Genomic DNA, 9984 nt, shown 5'->3' with positions numbered 1-9984 from the left:
TTGACACTGTCATGTACTTTTTCTTGGGGGGAGGGTGGGGGAACCAAATGTTTTTTTCCGAAATTTTGGAATTTTGGGAGTTAGCCCCTTCCCCCCCGCCACATATACGCCGAATTTGCTTAAATTTCAAATAGTCTGAATCTCTGGTTCATTCCGCGTACAACGGTATATCACTCATCTCACTAGGGCAATTAGCCTCCGATCTACACTCATTTAATTGAAACTCTGCATTTTGCTCAAAATCGGCTTGGGCCAGAGAGGCTTACATGTGAAAAAGGCCTTGGGCAGCATAAGGTTAATGCTAGCCAGATATTTTGGAAGATGTATAAGGTATTCCATTTGGATGAAATCAGCCAGACAATTAAAATTGACAAACTTATAATTTGGCATGGTTAATACATGGGGGAGGTATTTATGCTTGAAAAGTCCAGAAAAATAATGGGAAAAAACAACTGTGAACAAACCATTGAAGCAGATTTAAACATTGTGTTACATAGTATTTTTGGATTATTGAATGGTCTATTCATATGAATAAATTAGAAAAAAATGTGTTTGTAGCATAATTCATTCCAACATATGTACAGCACTGCATTCACAAAATAATTTGTTTCATAAACTGAAGTTCAGAATTGATTTGATTGATTGATTTACTTTATTTTACTTTTCTTTTTGTGCCACTTTTGGCTAATTTGTGAAGATGGGGATGAGTGATGATGTGATGAAATTGATGAATGGACACTCACAAACATCCATGCCCAGGCTGGGATTCAAACCCATTACCTCTGGCATTATAGGCATTTCTCTTGTTAGAATAAAATGTTATTAGTCCTCCCCTATAATCAGGTGGCAGTGTAGAGTACCGTTGTTGACTACCAGAAAGAAAAAACTACTGGTATTGACATATTCTGTACTCCCCCCATTAATTTGATTATTGGATACACCAAAGCATGTGCCTCCTCAGGGAATGCAACCCTGGAAACTGATCACACAAAGCAACAGCATTAACTATTACACCATCCAGGAAGAGTTGAATCAAGTTGTTGGACAGATATTTTAGATCAGAAATATTAAATAACTATTCCCTGTGGCAAATATCTCTGGAGCAAGGGTGTGATTAGCATCAGAAAAGGGAAGGAAATAGAGTGGGCAGAGCAAAGCAGTACATGCTGCTGTGAAGGTTGGTAAATGCAGTCGCTTACTCCTTTCCAGGCAATCCATTTCTCTCTCTCCCATGTTCATTGATGGAGCCATCTAACTTTACTACTTGTGCAGAGACTTGTTGTTGTTTGCTTGCTCCAGAGAGAGTTGGGACAGGTTATAAAGCAATACAAATTAAATGTTATGAGACATTACTACTAGAGGAATAATGTATTTCATTCTTAAGATATATATATTTTTAAATATAACCTTGAAAATCCCAATAAAACCCAGGTTTTATCAGGTTTTATCTGAAAAAGAAACCTACCTGGGTTGCCAACCCTGCCTATTGCACGACAATGCTAAACCACACACAGCCAACACAACAAAGGAATGTGAAAACATTCAAGTGGGAAGTCCTCTCTCTATAGTCCAGATCTGTCCCCGTGTGACTTCCACATCTTCAGTGAGCTCAAAAAAACACTGCGGAGACAACAGTTTAAATTGGACGACGACGTCAAGGAGTACATGTCCAGTTGTTTCCAACAGCAGCCAAAGGAGTTCTACGAGCATGCCATTTTGCGATTTGTGTCACAATGGGATAAATGCCTAACAGTGGCAGACAATACTTCTGAGGGACGTTACATAAGTACTGTGAAATATCCTCTGCCTCGTTATTTATGGACTGAGCCTCATAAATAAAAGAATCTGATTATTTTTTTTTATAAGAAGTAAAAAAGACATTTAAATTAAAGATCATAATTTTTAATCCACACTGTTTGTGATTGTCTTTCAGAAGGCTTCTGCATCCTGGTCTGATGATTGTAAAGAAAATTTGGCTGTTCAAGTGGCTGACACAGGTTTCTCTCCTGTGGAAGTGCTCATAAAGTCTGAATCAGAAAGTGCCGATCCATTAAATTGTGAACAAACATCTCTGGAGAATGTGTGGCTTCCGGATGAGTCATGTGTCAAGACTGAAACTGAATCATTCAAGGAGCCTCCTAATGTTGATTTGTCTGTTGACATCAAACCATCTGATAAGTGCATACAGGATGTTTCTATCGATATCAAACAATCTAAGCAATGCATACAGGATGCTTCTGTTGACATCAAAGCATCTAATCAGTGCATACAGGATGCTTCCGTTGATATCAAACCATCTAATCAGTGCATACAGGATGTTTCTGTTGATATCAAACCATCTAATCAGTGCATACAGGATGCTTGTGTTGACATCAAACTATTAAGTAAGTACATGAAAGAAACTTCAGATTGTAAAGTGGAAAGTGTAAGTGGTGATAGTTGGATTCAATTTGAAGGCAGAAATCGGGAAGTTCCTAGTGGGCAAAATGTACATAAAAGTGAAGGATTTTATCCATGTTATCATGGACAACTTGTTACAAAAATGCCATCTGAGGACAGTGACAATGGTGAATTAATTTTAAGTGAAGATAAAGACATGAAGTATTCTGTAGAGAATCCTGATGAGGTGGAAGGCGAAATGGCAGAAAGGTAGGTGAAGAAAATTTTAGTACAAGGATTGAAAATGAGCATGGCAGTACTAAGGTTCAAAATGGGACCTTTTTTCTTGTAGATTATGATTCATGTAATTTCTCTATTGTGCCACCAGTGCTGCAGGGTTACTGGTCATTCAATACAAGATTCTCCAGAAGTGTCCACCCCACCATGTCAGATTGTGATAAAATTTGTTACATTATATCCTTAGACATATATAAGAACCCATAGGATTTATTTTTGCTTTTTTAATATCAATTCTAGTTTGGAATTTACAGTCCTCTGAAATTTCCTGCCATTTCATGCCCTCTTTTTTTTATGGGATCAAACCATGTGTAGAGTTGTATATCCAGAATTTTTGGATATACTTTTTTGATAGTCAGCCCTCATTTTGTCATCCTTTCCTGCCTTTATTTTTTTTTAGGAATAAAGGGCCAAACGGGAGTAATGTCCCCTGCCTTTCGCCATCCCCTTGAGGTTACACAGCATGAGCATATTTTGAGCCCAAGTTCCTTTTCTTTTATTGTGATTTCATCATGCTACGAATGCAATATTTACTTGTTCGTTTTCGATTTATGTTTGTTAACACATACTGGGAAGTTTTAGCATTAAAATAAAGTCCCCAAATGCATTCTACTAAGGTTCTGATTTGCTTCTCAGCCATTCCAGTTGTCACGGACGTTACAGTTTTACTAATTTAAAACTCTTAACATTAAAATTTAAATGTATTTTGTAAACTTTTTTAACATGAAAAAGAGTAAATGGTGATGACCTCCCTACAGAAGAAACTATGTTGAGTAAAATGTATTACTATTCCGGAAACTGAAAAAAAATGTTCAGTCACGGATGTCACACAATTTGTGAACTAAAATTTAAAAATTCAGGTTAGTGCCTGAGACAAAATTCATTTTATACTCATTGTGTTGATCTGCAAGCTTTACAGGTTCTAGTTCTGATATATTAATTCACAAAAACAAAAAGGAATTTATTTTATAATTGCTTTATTCATGTCACAGATGTTACATGGAATTTGTCACGGATGTTACATCTGACATGATGTATGACAAACAGTAGATTTGTACTGTTCTACCTTTCTTAAATTAATAAGATTACATGGTATAATTAACACAATTATGCAGTGATTCATAATTAGGTCTCTTAATTAGAAATCAGAGCAAATAATTTTATTTGGAAGAAACCATGGATTGAAGAAAAGTCTGTGTGGTCATTATCCAATTTGTAATTATTATAACATAAATAGGATTTTAAAGACTTTTCTTAAAAATAAAACTCCTACAAGCAGATTTTGTTTTTGAAGTCATAGATAACTCTACTTCCAATTTTCGTTATAGTTGGATTAGGTAGAATGCGGACCACCTGCTTAATGTTTATTTCTTTTTCATCCTCTTCATTAGGTACGAATAAATTGCCAGTTTTTCCATACTGCTTCAAGAAGATCACACGTAAATCACCACTGTTTTGCAAAACACTTGTCTGACACACTGCAACATAGTTATGGCTAACCTGAGTCTTTCCATGACCAGTGATGCAGACTTCAACGTATACTCCAGGTACAATATTCACATTGAGTTCAGATAGGTCTAATTCTTCTGTTTTCGAGGTATGTCCAAGTTCATTTATGTTGTTTTCAATCGTCATCAGAATATGATTCAGATTCACTGCCAGAATCAGATGAATACACATCACACCACCGCAATTTACTGTTCATACTGTGTGGCACTATTTCTGGAAAGGCAACTTGTACTTTCTGTTTGACAGATTTTGAAGTCAATCCAACAACTACATGTACATCATCAATTTTCTTGATGTGATGTATTTCTCGTATTCCTGGTGCCGTTCGCACGTACTCCCATCGTTTGTTCAAAAATACTGAAGTTTCTTCTGTCTCTTTCTTGGTTACAAAAAGAACCTCAGTTGACTTACATTGAGCTTCAGCAACTTTGAAGAATTCTTCAGCATTTTGAACAGTACAATGTCGTGATTTTACTGCTGTCCAGACCATTCGTTTAACTTGCCCGCCAATGGCATCAACTGCTCCTTTACCATGGCCAGCTGCAAAATAGTTCCACTCTACAGTTTCCACACTGAGATCATCAGGCAAGTGGCACATATTGAAAGCTGTATACTTGCAAGTATTTTACTAGAATGTCAACATTATCTACTTTTGACAAAAACAAATTTAGTTCAATTCTGTATTTTTAAAAAGTATCTTCTTTTTTGTCACGGATGTTACACCATGTACATCTGATTACTGTTTTACAATTAATTCATAAATTTACTCACCTTGGTCTCTGAAATTCAGTGTGTAGACTCTCAAAACATAAACTCAGCAGTAAACTTCCTGAGAATGGAGTTAACAGTTGAACTGAATGTCAAGGGAGCTGCCAACTTTAGTGAATGAAACTGGCCATGTATTGCCAACTAACAGCAGCTATTTCTTGTAACAATAAAACATATCAATTATATTATTTTTCAAAATATCTCAGCAGAATGCTTAAATGACAAGTTTTATCTATTCAGTGCATGCAAATAGAACATATTTTTGATTATTATTTTTTTTTTGGTATAATTCCCTCTTTACCTGGAATGGCTGTTCTACATTCATTCCCACTAGTCTACCATAGTAACTGTCGCTTGTCGAAGAATACCTTCTCCATGGGAAGCATGCATGCTTCCATAAGGTAATTTTTATGTTTTTATTTTTCAACATAAATAAAGCACCTCCCCTGTGGCGTAGTGGTAAAATCATCAACTTGTAATCAAGGTGTCCTGGGTTCAATACCCGGTGGAGACACATAGTGGTCCAGATCCCACTTTAAACTGTAGGTTCAGTTCCGATTAGCTTACTGTGCATAAAGTGAATTTAAAACAACAATTCAATCAATCAGCATAAGTAACTTTTTTTTTTAGAATCAAAGCATGCTTCTTTAAGAAAGTTTCAAATTTTGTGTGACAATGATTTCCAAAATTCTACGATAATTAGTCTTTCTGCTTGGAGAATTTTGAAAAAAATCATGAAACAGTTGGAACCTTTACCATATTTTGGTTGCCTGACAGTGGAATTATACACTTGCAAGATGAGATGTGATGTGGCATTTCCCCTTATATTATTTAAATTTGTTAAAAATTAAGTTTGACACAGCATGCATAACACCATGCCAAACAACATAAATGTTTTTATCAATGTTTTAAGCAAAACTGTGCACACTCGAGATGAGATACCACATTGTGACATTACATGCTTAGTTTTGAATGCAGAAACGGCATTGCTGGTGTAGTCTTGTGCATTCTAGCAAGTTTCATTTTGTGGACATTATGCCTATATGTAGAGTAGGATCCATGAGTATTACCGTGCAAATTGTTCATCACCATTATGACGTATGTGGTCATAGGAGTTTTTTTTTAATGTAATCATTCGGTCCAACATGTTAATTCATGTATACAATGAGTAAATTTTATGTTAAATGCCACGCCACACTCGTTATAGATATTTGTGGGCGATTCAGATCAATGTTTGTACACCTGGTGACAGCAGTGTACAGGACAGATGAATCAGCTGATCATTTGAACAGTTCGTAAACAATACGTGTTCTCAGCCGAACTGGTGTTTGCATACAGAACAATGACTGTTTTCTCTTTAATTTATGTAAATGATTTATCATGAAAGCAATGCCATGGTCTAATAATTTGTTTTGTGAAGAAGACACAACTTAAATTGGTTATGGATGCAGCTGTGCACGGAAGATTGAACTTCATCAAGGAACCGAAGAACGGATTCGTTTTCTGATGAGCAGGTCAAAGGAGCGATTCAGGATCTGGTTCGAGAGGAAGAAAACAGAAAGGTCGATTGAGTTTTCGCCGATCAAAGATATCGGTGATCATCCCACGCACAAAGGATTGCGATGGAATTTGATTGGATCCAATGAAACACAAAGGACTGTGTAACATGTTTTGCCAAAAACCCATGCGTGCAATATATAGTGTGGACAGATAATTGAAATTTTATTTGGCTATGGTGAGCTTCGTTATGAGGTAGCTGGATGGTCGTAAGTACAGTATCTTTACTTATCTAAGTGTCATCGGAAGTCTGCAGGATATTTCGTGGTACGGCGGAATCTACGTGCCTCAAATTATAAAAGCTAGCTTTCATGTGCATCGAATTTGGCCATTTTCGTCGACGCGTCGCATCGTTAATTTAGGCGAGAAAGGAGAGCGTCAGGTAGCCATCTTGGCGAGTATAAACAATCGGTCAAAAAACTGTAATGTATATATCAATTATTGTAAATATTCTTTGATGCTCTTATTCTGTGTACTCGGAACTTCCCTTGAACATGTGGTGTGAGTAATGTTTTATGTTTAAGCATCGGGTAGGTGACGTATGGTAATACGTAACTGCCTCTCATAGAGTGAATGATTGACTTTTACGTTGCCAAGTTGTTACCGTAATCGTTCAAATTTTTATTGAAAGATAAACTCTTGATAATACAAGTCACCTACAAACTGCTTGTTTTAGGGGTGTTTACATTGTAATTTCACGAGTGAACACCAGTAATTCGTCGAATAGATTCTAGCTGGGGATGACGTCACGTCATGTTAGCTTGAACAGCTGAGTTCTATAAATAACTGCACTGTTTGTTTATCGGAGTCAACGGACACAAAATGCTACTTGGATATTATGGCATGTAACTTTCTCGTTAATAATTGTGTATAGAAAACAAAAAACGCTTGATCAGTTGGATTAATCTTTGTCTGTGTTTAACAAAATAAATATATATTAATTGTACTTCGTAGCTTTAACATTTCACCACAAAGAAATCCCAGTGTTAAATGTATTGTTATGTATGTATTAATGACAGTGTTCCTTTTCAGAAAAGGGGGGGGGGGGGTACCATTCGCACTAGTCGCTCTGGGATGATAAGTGTCAATTAACTCATAAATAATTGGGAAGTCATTGTTGCAGGATTATTTTTACTTTAGTTTGATCTGTCTTGTCTTATTTGGTCACTGTAGTTCTAACGTCATCGCAACCAGCGCTACCAATCAGGTGGGTGGCTCTGAAACTCAGCGAATAATTGGATGCGGTTTCAGCGTTTAAATTAAATTGGTATTATTCGTGAATGTACTTGCTCCAATTTAATATACCCATCTTACGAGGCAAAACGCTTAGTCTTTAGGGATTCCTATCATATACAGGGCTTCCCCTGGAGTTGTGGATTTATTTTGGAGTTCACAGCACGCACAGAGCGTTTTACCATGTTCGTGCATTCTATTTGACCCAATAGCTTCAAGAATTAAATGAAAACTCAAAACAAGCTGCTGACAACTTCTGCACCAGCATACATAAAAATCCATCGCTTAAAATCACACAGGCTGAAAGAGAAATATTAGTGAAAATAAGTCATGGACAATTTGCTCGGTAATACTCATGGATCCCACTGTACTTTCTAGATTATAATTTCACCTCATGAAACTAACCTGTTTTCTTCTCTCTTCATGTGATGGTTACAACCAAAATCTCATCAGATAACTCAAACTACCTTAACTATAGGACTCACAATTTGTGCACTTCATTTTGATTTATTTATACAAACTGAAATTTTGCATTTGTGCAAATGAAATATGAAACTTGTTTTTAGTAGTAACTTCTGCAACCAGACTGAAGCATATAACTTGACTTTACAATTTTGACCAGTATTTTCCCCTCCATCCAAAAATTACTGAAGCAGGTATGGATCCAGTCATTTACATATGTGTGTGTGTTAAACAAGGGAAGTACTGCATGAATGACAGAGCACACTGACCAATATCATCCACAATTTTCGTTTTCACACTTCAGTGGCTATTTTTAATAATATTAATATTTAATCTTCCAGTACATTTTATTGCCATGTTCTTATAGCACTGATTGTTGTAACCACTGAATTTTAGCAGTAACACAATAAAGAAACATACTGTCGAGACTCAAAATTGTAAATTGAGTAACTGTTACAAGCAATGAATGTGTATTTACATTGATAATGAACACAAACAATGCATAAGGCCAGAGTATTGAGATGACTGTGAAATAATTGACAATACACCAAGTCGGCAGGGAGGAAAAATGTTTCTTTGACCAATTGGGGAATCAAGACTCAGTATTAGAGCTTATAGACAACACTACTTAGCCGAAGTTTTGTCAACATACACAAACATCATGTGCCTAATATTGACCATATATTTATATAAAACATGGCGCAACAGCCCATTGAAGGCCCAGGTCTACCACCAACTGTTGGCCTCACTTCCACCTGATCCTACTGAGTACCTGCTTCCGAGGTGAAAGATCATCCAACCAGTTACAGGGTATCTGTGGTCAGCATGACAAACCACCAGTCTTAGCTGTAGGTTCAGGTTACGCTACTCATTTGTAACTCCCCAATTTTTTCACAATGGTGCATGGCCACCGGTCCCACACATAGGCCGAAATCTCTTGTTGGGTTTTCCCTAGGAGACTCAAACCTGTGCACATCTCGTAGCCTGAGCACAAAACATGGTACCTTAGACTGCACAGCCATGGTGAGGGACCATATATTTACAAGGAAAATCATAAATTATAATTTCCCACCAAAATTTCACTTCCAGTGTAAAATTCAATTCATGTGGCATTGCTATCGCTACATGCCAGATGACGTAGCTTGTTTCAAAATTCCAAACTGATATTCATTTTTATCTCTATGACTTCCTTTTTTAAAAACGTACATTTTGGCCATTAAATGTGCCAATTAAGTATTTGATCTATGACGCTATGATTAAGTGAATAAATTTGTACAGTTGTACGTATTCTTGGAACACACTTGCATGCAAGGACCTGCCCAGTGGTTACATGTCACCTTGTAATAAAGGGGTCCTAGGTTCAATACCTTGTGGAGGCACACAGCATTTTGGATTCCACTCCAAACTGTTAGTCTGGGTGCCAAATGCCAAAAAGTGGCATAACCTTGTTTTGAGGTATAAATAAAATGTTTTGACTGTTTTTGAAAGCTTTTGTTACGTACATTTCAGATCCGATTGATGCCAGTCTGTCAACCTTTAGCAATTTGAGTAATTCAAGATGGCATCCAATATGGCAGACTATACAGTTAATGACCTATATCTCAGTAACCAATGGTTGTAAAGAGAATTTTTTTTTTTATTCTTGATCCTCATTAGATGGACTACGAAAAAGATTCTGTGTAGTTTTTCGCTAATGTCAGTAGTTTTACTGTAATTTAAAAAATAATCCTTAAAATATATAATTTTTCTCGCACCTTTTGAAGTTTTTGCCTTGTGACT

Source organism: Lepisma saccharinum, chromosome 15 (genome assembly GCF_977018435.1).
Source record: "Lepisma saccharinum chromosome 15, izLepSacc3.1, whole genome shotgun sequence".
NCBI lineage: Eukaryota > Metazoa > Arthropoda > Insecta > Zygentoma > Lepismatidae > Lepisma > Lepisma saccharinum.
The sequence above is the reverse complement of the archived record's forward strand: the minus strand, read 5'-3'. Positions refer to the sequence as shown.